The sequence below is a fragment of the Vidua chalybeata genome, chromosome 3 (assembly GCF_026979565.1).
Source record: "Vidua chalybeata isolate OUT-0048 chromosome 3, bVidCha1 merged haplotype, whole genome shotgun sequence".
Lineage (NCBI taxonomy): Eukaryota > Metazoa > Chordata > Aves > Passeriformes > Viduidae > Vidua > Vidua chalybeata.
Genome location: NC_071532.1, coordinates 51,199,650 through 51,214,584, shown reverse-complemented (window position 1 = coordinate 51,214,584; position 14,935 = coordinate 51,199,650).

Below are 14,935 nucleotides of genomic sequence, written 5' to 3'. Positions count from 1 at the left end.
GAGTAGTTACACACCATGAAGTTTTGATTTTGCTATTTAAAAACCTTAAGATGAAAAGGACAGAAGGAGAAGGGTTAGTATTGAAACAGCAAGACTACCTTTTGAGGTAATACAGAAGCATGGCAGAAACAGGAACCCTATAGATTATTTGCAAAGGATTTCCATGAAATGGTGAATGTGGTGGTACCCTCAATAAAATATTCTGAAGGCAGACTACAGAACACTGAAAAATTCAATACATTTGTAAATATTTAAAAGACTGAATTGCCTACTGGAAGTGGAAAGAAGCCGTATGGAGCCCCACACGACGTGTTGCACAAGCTACCATACACACACTCACTAATAATATAGCAAATGGAAGAAGAAAAAGCATAAAGCAATGACTTTGAAGACAATCAAGATTCATTTAAAAGCTGAAAAGAGACTGTTGATATACATTACAAGTTTCTAATTTCTTCCTCATAAAGATATTTCCTGAAATAATTTCTCTTTTAAATTGAACTACAGCCTATATATACTTTTAAAAAAGTTAATATTCCTCTCAGCCTTCACATAACTATTATCAGTAATGGGAACAATCTGTCTCAGGCCATGACAAGTTTTTTTAGAGGTTAATTATTTTTACTTCAGAAAATATTTTCCTTGCTTCTTGGTACTGAACACACCTAGCTTCTCTTTCCAGCACCCAGGATCTTGTTATACCATTGTTTTTCCTTATATCTAAACTAGGATCATTACTTTTTATTTTGCTAAAATTATTCTTTGGAATTTTTTTCTTAATAAAATAAATATGATTTTTTTTTCACCAAAAGATTTTCTGGCTTTCTGCATAGATATATTTCATGGTACTTGCCTAAATATTATCCAATATTTCAATATATTTTCCTTATAAATATAAGGCAGAAACACAGAAATCCAGGAGTATTTGTGCCATTTTCAAGGTCAGAAGGAATATAGTCTCTCTTGTCCTACTGTCACCTTTATATACATCAGGATTATATTCTTTTTGGCTCCATTACAATACCATCACATTTTCAGATATCATTTCCCAGAATAAAGTTTTTTTTTTTTTTGAAGAAGCATGTATTACATCTTTTGTCACAAATATAATTTCTTAGACATTAATAAAATTTGTGGGTTTAACAGAATAACAAATTGACCTAGAGCACAACTATTGACAACTTCTCCCATGATTCTATTGGTTGCACCTGTATTGACATTAATTCAATATCCATTTCCTACCTTCTATAAATAAAAGTTAAAGCACAGGGACATGTATCACTTGATTATAGCTCTCTGCTTATACTTTATTTTTAATAAATTTGCTCACTAATGACAATTTTTTTTAAAGTAAATTTTTAATTAGTGATTCATGCTGTATTGTAAAAAAAAGTTAAACTATAAGGAAGGTAAAACAAAAATTTTGTCTAGAAAGACACTAGAATGTACTAGCCTCTCAAAGTGTCCTGTGATTTTTACACCATAGTCCTTCTAGAAATGTGGAAGCCAATTTAACTTTCAGTTGCACAACAATGGTATCTTTGCACTGTTTGTTCAGTAAATAGAAATGCATTGTATATTTCCATGTTTTAAATGAAGGTGGTAGGATTGTTGCAAAAATGGAAATATTACATTATCCACAGTTTAGGGTTCTATGACTTCTTCATTTTTTTTAAAGATTTCTAAAAGAGATTTTTAAAAATATTTCAGAAATTATTTCCAGAAATTCTGAATAAAATCTTAGACAATTGGAAAACAGAGGTATTCCCCATTAGAACTATCTTTCTTTTTGTTTTTGTTTTTATTTTTGTTTTTTTTTTTTCAGAGACAAATAATATAGAGAAATCATTAAGAAATTTAAATAATCCTAACTTACAGCCTGATGAGTAAACTGATATATTATGCATGCACGCAGTCATAGCTATCAATTTAGTGCTGATTTGCCACCATACTACTTTTAATATTAGCCTCCAGGTTTTGCAGGTATCTGAAAGTCCAGGCCAAAAAAATCAAAAAATCCTTGAGAAATGACAATTACACTTCTGCAAATCAACTATATACTGCAGGAATAATGCAACTGGCAAATATAGATCAAAGGATTTAATGAATCATGGATATGAATATTTGGGTCACTAAATGGCATATACAGCAAATACATATTGTATATACTGTGTATATAGTGCAAATACATATTTGAAGATTTCAGGTAATTCCAAGTAGAGAAGAAAACATTTTAAGAAAATGTGTATCTTGGTGCTAAATATCAAGTCAGTAGATGACTTCTGATATTAATACAAAATACATTTCCAAATAGAAGCATCATGGTTGAAACCAACTTTTCTAACTAGTTACAGAGAACTTGTGCTACTGCTTCTTATGAAATCCTGTAGAACTACCATCCCCCAAGTTGCAACCACAACAATAGAACTCACTGTTTCCATAGAAACCAAGGAATTTCAAATGAGGGGGGAAAGTAGTCTGCAGTGTAACTCTGCCCCTTTTTACATGCAGCAAAAATAATAAGCAGACATGCAGGATGAAGAAAATACATGATTTGGTCCTCCCATTTTTGGGAAGTCATAGAGTGCACGAATGTCTGTCAAAATAACATCCCAAACAAAGAGAAAATAAAAGCTGATGGTGCCATGGTCTGTCATATGCATCTTATATATGGATTTTCAGCAAGCACCTGTAATTTCATATATGAATAAGTACCACAGAATTTACAGACCAATTCTAGCATAGCAACTCTACAAATGAAAATGAATTGGCTAATTTGCAGGAAGAACATTTTTGTTACTGTGAAGAACCTAAAGTAATAAGTAACTAAATATTGCATTCTGTTGCAGTTTTAAAAAGACATGTTTCTGACCTTCTTCTGCTAATTAGGAAACCAAACCAGTGCCAATCTCCAATTACCTTTTCTGAAGTTCCAGAACTGGGTTTTTAGTACTGTGTGCAGCATTGCACATTCCTATAGATAATAGGACCTCTTTGGTAAGAAGCCTCAGGCATTTGTTTGTGTATCTGTAATTAGTCCGACTAACAATTTCAATGTTTATACCAATAAATACATAATTTTAATTCAACAACTGAGTATATACTCCCAGCTATTTGGACCTTTAAAACATGCAGATCAGGAGTTAGAGGAAAAAATGTTGTGTGCTTTTTGCCTCTTCTCTGGAACTTCTAACTCTTGTCGGCATCATCCACCACAATAAATTGATATTAATCTACAAAAGCACAAAGCTGTAGTGTTTAAATAATTTCATGAAACTATTCACATGCTTTAAAATCTTAGCAGCATCTCAAGCCACTTACAGACTGGTTTATCAGACCACTGAACTGTTCAATTACTGTGATTACTGGTATTACTTAACTTAGTATCCATGTCTTCTGCCAACAGAAGAGAAGGACTATATTTATATAAAAAACAGGAAGGTATATACAAATATTCTGCAACTCATCTTAGTTCAGAGTAAAAGCCTCAGAAACAGTGTTAAGTTCCTGTGTGGTTTATGAAAAAGCACTCATGATTTTCCTTTATGATTGTTTTGAAGAATTTCATTTCAGTAGAGAGTTTCTTAATGTCTTTAATTGTCCAAGCAAGTAAAAACTTTGGGTTAAATTCCCAGGAACAGGTACTTTGTAGCTTGATATCCTAAGGATATGAGGATTCTATCCATATAATATACATGTGTTTATGCATATGAAGGTCTTCAAGAACTTTACTCAAGAGAAAAAAAATCTAACAGCCACGTAAGGTTCTCAAAGTTATTCTGTTCCTACGCTGCCAAGGAAGATAAAGACATGATTAATGCGCCAGCAGAGAGGGGAAAGCACAGGCTCTCAGACTGCACAAAGGAAAGAGAAGCTATGGAAATTCCAACTGCTCAGAAACTTCAGATGGAGATTGCACCTCAGATACAGCAGGATGCAACCACAGTATTTATTGTTATAGTGGCTGTGATTTATCTGCTCATACAAGATTAGTGATTGCCTTGAGGATAATTTGGGTCAAATTTTTGTTCTAGATATTTCTATCCCACTAAAAGAACCTGTTAGCTGTGAGACAACAAATGATATCTTGACTCCAAACATATAAAATACCTCAAAATAAGTAACTAGACACTTATGGACAACACTTAAAGGAACTGGAGAGTATTTCTGTCATTTATACTGTACTCTGGGTTTGAGGGGAAAGGCTGTCCAAAGGGATGAGCCATCTCTTAGCATAAATATACAATGATGTTACCAAATAGCATTCTGAACTAGAGACATGAATAGTTTTTACTGTAACTATTAAAAACCCCAACAAAACGAACTACCAACTATCTAATCAATCGACCAAAATATGTAAGACTGTATTCTGTTTGGGAAATATATATTTTTTTTTTAATTTATAATGCAAGTTTTCCAAAATATAAGGTAAATAAAACCAAAAAATTGCTAGAGTGTTGAGAAATGCAGGAGGGATGGAATGTTTTAACAGCAGAAAGACTTGCTAGGTTTTGAGTATACATAAAAGTTGAGTTGTGTAGATAACTGGGTTGAGAGTGTTAGCAAAAGATTGAGAGGCTTCACGTGTGAATAAGCAGTTACTGCTGAAAATACTGCTTTTTATCTGTTGCACATCTTTGAGCATGGTTCAATTCCAATTTAAGCATCAGGAGGATATGTTAGATATAAGAACAGAGAAAATAGAGGAGAGTAAGATATAAAATATTGATACACTTTTATCAGCAGAGTCATGGTCAGGATTTTTCTGCTGATTTCTCAATTCAAAGTCATCAAAGAAGCAAGCACCCTGTCAGTTCAAAAGGTGTGGTAACCCCTATTTATCTGCCATTCCAAACCAGCTGATTCTGGTCATTCACCTTCCCTTTCAATGCTTATGAGGATAGTTCTCCTGTACTCTTCATATTTTGTGCTTGTTTGTTGACTATCAACTTTTTTGATAGTTGTCCTGATCATCGTTTTTCTGAGAGAACTTCAGACAGAAGTCCTATGGAAGCTTGTGATAGGAAGCAAGCAAGGGTTATGATCATGGAGACATCATTTTTGGGGGTATGTCAGTGCAGTGAAATGGACAATTGTCCTGAAGTTGTACTGCAAGGGAAGAGTTGTACTGTTCCTTTCCACAGATTTGGACCAGAATCAGGAAAAGTGCACATGGCATAGGGCAGACATGACAGGATACTTTGTCTACAAGACAGGATAGTCCTGAGGTTTTGGCACATAAGTCTAATGAGTGCACACATCTCATTAATGTGTCCCTGCTGCTTCCAGGTCTAGTGTTGGTGAAAATCAGCTATCCGTGCACTTCTCTTGAGGTAAACATTTGTGGTGTTAATCAATTTCTTTACTCTTGCATTTCTACCCTAATATAACCTTATGTTTTGTTACATTGCCTGAGGTGAATACTGATTCTGAGATAATTGTTGCCACTGTGAAAAAATTATTATTATTATTATTATTATTATTATTATTATTATTATTATTATTATTAAATATCTTTAATAAAAATTGATTGTATTAAGCAATAAACAAATAATGATGTTGAAATGTCGTACTCTGGCTGTGTCAAAGTAGCCAGAAAAACTACAGTGGATGGGATGGGATCTGTGGATCCCAGTTAGGTAGATACGTAGAGTAAATAAATAGTGTAGCTCAATGCTATGCATTTCTAAAATTACTAGCAGTCGTGGCTAAGAGAAGTAGTTTTATTCTGTGGATTCTATTAACGTAACTTCTGGTCTGGAGTCTTTAGGAAATGTTAAGCTTTCACACAGTGAGAACCAAGATCCTCCAACTACATGTGTGAAACCACTAGTCACTTTAAATCTTAGCCAATCTTTTATTCTGTTCTGTACATATTAGCACATATGTTATTCACCACTGTCAAAATATTTGAGTATAAATATTCACTGAATTTAGAAGCAGACGTGTGCTTTCAGCAGAGCAATGTAAAGGACAAGCAGAGTAACCTCCTGCTATTTGCAATTCGCAAATGCCATACAATACAATGCTTGAAATTCCTTTTGATACATACATGCATTATGTAATTTGTTGTATACTCAACAGAACAATCAATACATAAAATAGATAGATAGCATTATGGGGCAGGTATATTAAAGCCAAAAACTCAACCCAGAAGTGGGAATTATAAACATCTAAGTTTTGTTGTCTTTTACTGATCCTTAGGGCAAGTGCCTCAAATAATCCTTTTTGGACTGGCTCACGTTCATCACTTCAGTCACAGAACACAGAGGACATTGTATGTATGGAGAGATCCCATCTGGGGATAAATAAATGGTTTGTACCCCATAATGTCACCCAGGTTTCATGAAACAATTCTCAATGTGAAGCAGCCAAAATTAAGAGCTTAGCCTGAAAGGTAGGGACAATGATTGATCCATCTGGTAAGACTGCTTTTTTATGGAGTAATTAGTATATGAAAGGACTGCTGAATATGAAAAAAAGACAATGTAAAATGGTACATGTTATTATTAAAAGAAAATTAGTTACAGCTGAAAGATTTAGTAGTTATTGTTGAACTCAAGTATATATTCACAGCCGGCCATTATCTTTAAGAGAATGCCAGGAAAAGTAAAAATACAGGTTCAAACACCATTTTACACATTAGTGTTTCGATAAAAGTTAAGAGTCCTCACTACATAATAAATCCTGGACACAAGAAACAGTAACAATTCTATTAATAAAACTACTAATGATCAGTGATGACAAATGGTACTCAGGGTTATTATTTCAAGTAATTGTCCATGACTACTTGACCAAATTTTTAGACAAATGTTTTTGGCTCTACTTGTGTCTCTTCCCACTCTTGCTGATCTGGTATAAACATTACTGGAGAGTAAACGTTAAGCTCTTTTCAAAGAGTCACATAAACTGAATGTAGATGGCCTAATTCTCTGGTGGTGCAACCGTGGAACTTTGCCAGCACAGACATTTGGCTCTAGACATGTACATATAAGCTGTTGTATGCCAGGTTTTGTGTGTACAGCTAAATGAAGAATAGAAGCAATAACACATAACTTAGCCAGGCTCTCACAAGTAACCCACATGTCCTGATTACAAATAGCAAATTGTCACATAGGTGCATGATTAATACAGAGCAAAATTCAGCCACGTTCCAAAAATACTTCTATGAAACAAAGGCATTAATAGAAATCTTTTTGAAGAGGCTAAATTTGTCAGATTAATTATTCATTGTGCAGTAGTCCTTTACATGTACTGCAGGGGTTAGCAATAAAGTAAGGAAGAATTACAGCATAAAACAAAAATGCAGAGGAGTTCTTCAGCAAAACAAGCCAATCTAAGAGTAAAATAAACAAAGAAAACAATGAAAAAGCAGGGTGCCACTGAAAATGTAAGCAGTATCTAGTCCAAATTCAACAGGAAAGCAAGGGTATCTTCTGTAACCAAAATTTAGCAGAGAATATGGTTCAGTTGTGTAACTCTGAATTCATAAAGAAATTTATTATATTTTCTAAGGTAAGAGGTATTTCAAGCATATTCTGTACCCCTGGACGATTCACTTAGTCACTGTCACAGCTGGAGAACTATTGGGAAACAAACTATTAGTTTGGGAAACAAACAAACCACAGAGCATTTTGCTAGACATCCATATAAATTTTTGTTATTTTACTCACAATGAAAGAGTGAAACAGCTGTAGAACAGACATTTGGACATTCCTCTTGTGTCACAAGGATGCATTGGGCTGCCTTCCTGGGAGGATTAATGTGCCTTTGCAGGACTACTTTTCGTCCTGAGTCTTCTGCCTTTTCTGATCCCACAAGTGGCCTTGTGTTGAATGCGCCATTGAGATGAGACCAATGGTATTGATAGATCAGAGATATGAAGAAGAAACTGCAGCAAGCTGGGGTTCAGACATGACTTTATTACTATTCTGCCACCTAAATCTGTCTCCTCCTGGTGACCTCCCCTGGTTACTGGGGGAAACTCAGAAGCAAACATCTCGCACAATAATATTAACAAAGAGAATTAACATATCTGTTTGGAATTTATATGCACACAGATTCCATCTTTAAAAGCCACAGAGAAAGGAATCTTTTACAATTATTTTCCTTGTAGCAGACCACGTTATTTTCCATGAACACTTGTCTTTCATATATGGTTTGCAGAATTTAAGAGTCACAACAGATTCAGGAAGCATTTCTGGGCTGAGGTCTTGAGATTGTAGAATAGTATATCTTGGATACTTCTCATCTCCTCTTCTTTCTAACTCCCTTTTATTTTTTGGAACAGGATGCTCTCCTGTTTTTCAACATGCATTATTTCATCAATATAAGAGCAGAATGCCACGGCTGAGATTAGAACATTTTACTGTATTTTACAATTTAGTCAATTCTGAACAGAAAAGCTAATAAATTAGGAAGGTTACATTGCACTAGCTAGAGCTGTCTGAGGCTGAGCTGAGACATGGAAATATTTCCTAAAGCAGCTCATCATTCAGGGACAAGCAGCCTTTGTTCACTGACAATTATTCTGTTTTTCCCAGAGACATTTATTAATACATAATGCAAGAGAGCTTAGGCTCACTGTTTTATTTGCTTCTTACACAATTCCTCCGTTCCTTCGGGAGCAAAGAGAACAATCCCGTATGACCTTCTTGCATTGTACACATTTAAGGAGAAATACAATCCATCTTTCTCTATTTAATCTACCCTTTCTGATTACCTGCTCATCTGATCATCTACCAAAGATATTTAATTCTAAGAGATCAGTGCAAAGGTTTTGGAAATACCACTTCCTGAAAGTGACTTTTCAGCTATCCTTCTCTTGTCAAATTGCACATTACTCTCTAGTGATGAATAATAGGCTGTATTGTTGCTCAACATATATGACAGGAGAAAAGAGTGATAAGTAATGACAAATTTGGATCATTTTGATAGGCCAAACTGAATTCCTTGGGCTCTGTGAACAATAGACTCTTTTGCAGCCATGGGTATATATCTGAAGCAGAAAAGGAAACACTACTTTAAAGGATTCATTGCCTATAGGCAAGATACTTTCAAATCAAAGGTTTTGCTACAAAGCAAATGAAACCTTCTGTGGTTAGATAGTGAAATTCTTTCATTTACTTCTGTAAATCAAATTAGTAAGACTATTATTAGAAACATTCAAGTGGCTATTGTCAGCTTGAAAATTCATTTCAGAACAGAAAAACTAGAACAAAAAGCAGAAGTTATGAATAAATTCAGAGCAAATATGACATAAAAATCAACAAAACTTGACAAAAATATAGAACTCAAATAAAACATGACTTAAAGTGTAAAAATTTAAAAAATCAATATATTCTATTTGCCTCCCAAAAAAGGTTTACATCAAAAGAAGCATTAAGGTAGAGAGTTCTTGAAATATTCTTGAAATATTCTTGAAGTAAAAGGGCACAATAAGATCAGATTTTCATACTGCACACAATCAGACTTAGTGGAAAGGGCTGTATTTTTCCACCTGGAAGATAATTAAATACTGGCATAACCTATCACAAGACGTGATGAAGTCTCTATCATTTTAAATCAAGACTGCGCAACTTGGTAAAAATATTCTTCTCAAATAAAAAATGTATTAGGTAAAGTTCTCCAAGTCATATTGTACTAAAAATGAGATTCATTTCTTTAATGGACTTTTCAGACCTTTATATCTATAAACATCAGCTTCTGATGAAATCCACATAGCAAATTATTCATTGACAAATTTAGTAAGATTAGTCTATATTTAGAAACATGCGAGCAATCTCATAAACTACTTCGTATGTGGTAACACAATCTTTCCTGTGTAAGCTAGAGGTCATGCTATATAGCTTACTGTTTTAAAGATTAGCTATTTTAATTTCCTTACATAGAGTCATATCTCTAATGTTCCTGATTATGCATCCCTCTCATATATTTTTAAACATGTTTTCTAAAATATTCAGTGAACATGACTAGGAACTCTCCTGATTCAAGACTATTTAGGTAATAGAAATGAAGTATTCTTGCAGCCATAAAGTGTCCTTTAGTCCTGTATTTCCAAAATTTTTCTCTCTAGCTTTCATATTCTTCATAATGTATTGAAATGATCAACATATCTTCAATTTGTATGATTAATATGGTACCTCTGTTACTGCTATGGAGGTCTAATGATGCAGGTAAGAAGGAGTTCTTCCAGAGTGAATATGTCTATTAGATTGCTGATATTTCCAAAAAAAGAACAAAAAAATCTGGGGACAAATATCGACACTTGGAATTTTCAACACTCGGTTTTCATCTCTTTGTTCTATATGGAAACTTGAAATATTTCAGATTAATTTAAAGCTGTGTCTTGAGAATATAGTTTTGCTAGGTCAATCCATTCCCATCTACTATATTTTCCTCTTTCAAGTTTTTTGTGTTTTGTGGTTTTTATGGTTTTGTTTCTCATTCTTTCTTTAGATATGCATCACCCCTAAGAAAAAATTCTATAAAAGTCTGAGATAATTTTAAGCCTTCCACAAAGGCTTTGTTAACTGTTTACTGTCAAGCAATGAACAGCATGAGTTATATTTAAGAAAAAAAGAATATCTAATAATGTCTACTAAACATATAATAAATGAAAATCAAATAGGTAATAAAAATTTAGTTTGGACATTCATGATGGAAAACCAAATATACAAGGATTTAGCTTGATCTCTCAAATTATAAAATATATCTATATATATTTACCTTATAATTCCATACCAAGTCTTCAAGAATTATTTTAGGCCAGGTACAAGTCAGGTTCCCCAAGGGATTCATGATCCTATTCATGGATTTCTTAGGATAAATGAAGTCTATTTACAGTGTGTCCAACTAGTTTGTTTCTTCCTTATCTAGTCTTACAATTGAAAATGCCACCTTTAATATAAAATAAACCCAAACCCAACCAAACAAAAACATCAGTCAAACAAACAAGAAAGCGCACAACCAAAAGGAAGAAATAAAAAACCAAATCCAAACACCCTCAAAAAGCCCTCCTTCCCCTTGTCTCTCCTGCCAGATTTTATTTTAAGATTTCTGATGCTAGAGTCTTCGTTATAACTCACCAGCCCTCCGAGAATTCCCTGTCAGAAGGTTCCCAAATGAGTGTCATTAGGAGATCAAAGTTTTCCAACAGTTGATCTGTTGCTTAGTTACCAGCTCCCTGGAGGTATGACTTGACAAACTGCTTTGTCCTGAACAGAAGTCAACATTTTGTCCAAAGGGGCTTCCACCTGAAAAGAAGATCATCATTATTTAACAACCCTCTGATGTCACCTTGGATCACCCTCCTTTGAAACCGCAGCGTGGATAATATTCCAAAAAAAGAAGGTAAAAAGACGACAGAGAGAGAGAGAGACACGACCCAGATACAAGATACATTTTACAGTTTTAACATAGAGACTCATGGAGCATCTCCAGTATCAAACAGAAATAAGGAGTTCTGCACAGACAGATTCACTGTGTCATATCACATTTGGGTATGAAAATTAAACTCAGCCCCCTGGAGCTCCACATTTGAAGGACATTCAAGTCAAAAGTTCTGGCACAGATTTACCTTAAATTTAATGGAGTACTATTTAATTTAAGATGTTAACATAAAGAAATATCTGGATGTCACCCAAGACAATTTAAAGCTATTATTTGCTAAATATTCATCACTTTGTACATTCTCTAAAACCGTCTTTGCCATGCAAATAATTGGGCATTTCATTTAAAAAAAATTTGTCCTGAGAATTAGCAAAATTCAATTCTGTGTTCCCAATTCTGAATGCAAATATGAAAAAGAAAGGACTTACTACAAAGGGATCATATAATTTTTTTTCTACAGAAAGGTCAGACTGGACAAAAGAATTTTCATGTCAGTTTCACCCTTTATGTTCTGCTCAATCTTCATCTTCAAAGGGGGATGCATTTTATTACTTTACAAAACAAATGCCTATTATTTCTGCAAGTGATTCTTCGTCAATAACAAGCTTCCCACATGGTTTTATTTGAGGTTATTTGATATCTGGGCATTTGTCGTACTTCTAAGACTGAATTAAATGAGATTTAAAATAAAATCAAATGCCTCCTTCCAACCTTTTTTAAGGAAAAAACAGTTTAATTTATCAGGAAAACTGTCAAGGAAAGAACTATGCATTATATATATGAACATGGATAATATCAGAATGCATTATACACTCATGTTAAGCATCCGTATTTGATGATAAAAGAAAAAAACACACTAAATATTCTGCATTGACACAGATCTACACATATGTACATCCTACAGAATCAAAGAATGTCTTGAGCTGGAAGGGACCCAGAAGGACAGAAGGATCATTGTGATATGCACATAGTTAGGCACAAATACATATATATATATATATATATATATATATATATATATATATATATATATAATCGAGCATTACAGGTTTGTGTGACATAAAAGGGCAATTCTCAAAGAATCTAGAACTTTAAACAGCTCCATCAGTTTCCCCCTTTCCTCTATTGTCACCACCTAATAATGGTTGAACAATTGCACCTTGTTTTCTTTCTAATCCTTCACACCCCACCAGAGTATTTTTAAAATATGCTTATTCTGGATAATTTACCACAATTTCTCAAAACTTCGGTAACTGTTGTAAGGAGGCAAATAGAAAAAAAAAAAAAAATAAAACAAACCAAAAAAAAACCCTTACCCCACCAGAAACCTTTATCTGTCTTTAAAACTCATAAAGACTTTTTGTTTTTGCAGTCCTATAGGATGCATAGGCTGTGTGTTTTTCTGCTGTTCTTTTTCAGGGCTAAATAATTGTTCATGTCTGAACTGCAAATCAGAGGCTTAGTGTGAAACTAACATTGAACTGAAATTAAATAGAGAAATAATACTCAATTTTATTCAAATGAAACCTATGACATGACAAATTCTACAAAATGGCAGCATTATCTTGAAATCAAACTGTGGGGAAATTGTCTGATTCTTTATGCTCAAGTATATCAGGAATTCAAGAGTCTGCACTTATACAGCCTCCAACTTCACTGCAGGAATGAACAATTACTTGACTCAATCCAAAGAGGAGAAGGCGATGAGTTGCACGGTTTCACATTCAGCAGTCCGCTTCTTCTGACTGTCTATGGCTCAGCAGTGGCAAAATGTGAGGTTTTATAACAGAGTCCCCTTTGCAGGTTGACTTCTATCCAAACTGGCAACCCTCAAGCAGTTGCTACAGGCAGACAGATGCACTTCTTGGGGATTTCAAACCTTCAGAGAGCTCAGTAGCACAGGATGACATTTGCAGAGAGAGCTTGACTGGTGAAATGATATTCATGGGCTGTTGTGAAGTTGCCACTCAACAGGAGGGAGAGATTTTCCAGTCCAGAAAAATGTCCTGGTTGCAGAGCTGTGATGATGCCAGGGAAGGTAGCCCTGATGGACTGAGGCAAGCTGCCAAGGCCACATTCTCATGCAGATTTGAGCCTGTCACTGTGCAGTGAACCTGAAACTGGTACAAGGAGAGCAAATGTGGGCCCCTTTTAGAATGACTGCTCTTGCCCATTCAACTGCTTGCAGAAATTAACTCTGAACTTTGATCATATTTCTTAGGGAAGAAAAACTGATTAACAGCACCTCTTCTGCCGTGCCTTCCCCCACCTCCCCTGCTGAGGTAAAAACCCAAAAAAGTCTAAAACAGACTCAGAGAGAAGCACATTCCATGCTGTACAGTCTTGCAAGTGTTTACCTGTGTAAAGACTTCTCGTGAAAGCACAGCTGCATGTTTCAAAACTATTTTATCTGCTGTGTAGAAAAGGGGAGTTCTAAGAAGTGCCTGCTGTAGAAACACAGTACTGCAAGGAGGTCATTCCATAGCATTGCAAGAAGAATGTTCAGCAAAAAGCAATTAATGGATGAAATAGTGGCTCCCACATCCTCACTGTAGTTTTGATAAACTGAAGGTGCCATTCTTTGGGGAGGAGTGGGAAACCAGAAGGCAGCGTTTCAGAGAGTGACCTCCACAAGCATAGCAGTGTATGTGTCACGGTGTATCCCCACATTGAGAGCTGGCAGTCTTTACACAGTTTGCTGGAGTAATTCAAGTTTTGGACTGGTGAGGATTCCAGAGATAAAAAGTAGTATTACTGGGAGAAAAATCCCATCTTCAGCATATCTTTGTGGTGGACTGTTCTGCACGGTATTTTCAAAACTTGCGCAATTGGATATGGTTCATGGAGCTGGATACGGTTCATTAGGCAAGTGTTTATAATGGCCTCCTGTTACATCTGCTGAAAGTAAAATGCTTTGATCTTGCATCCAGGAGCAGATTTTGAGACCATTCACAATATCATGCATGCTGGTGGTAATTTACCCTTAATTTTCCAATTCAGTTTGCATTGCAAAGCAGCAGGGAGGATGGCTTAACTCTAAATTCTGTAGTGTCAAAAGAAACAGCAGGATTCAATGCCAGTATTCATATTAATTTCTTCTCTTCATATTTGAAACAGAAAGATCTTATGTTTGTTTATTAACATACCAGAACCAAGCAGATAGCCCAAAACTCTATCACTTTCTTAAATCTTTATGAAACTCCTGAATATTGATTAAAATCAATTTATGACTTTTACTTATGTTGCACATTTATCTATATGTACCTCTATCTGTTAACTCAAATTCCATATTAATTACTATATTAATTCATTATCACTCCCACCAGTAGATTGGTAATATTTTTTGACAAGCCACTTCATTTTCAGCTTTTAGTGGAGCTTCTGATACATGGTCAATGTTCCATTGTTTAGGGGCAGTTTGATTTTTTTACCTATCTTTTATGGGCATTCATTTTGCTGGAAATAAAACTACTTTTTTTTTTATTATTATTTGTTTCCAAATCCCAAGATTAATCTGGAAACATAAAATCCAGGAGGGTTTTTG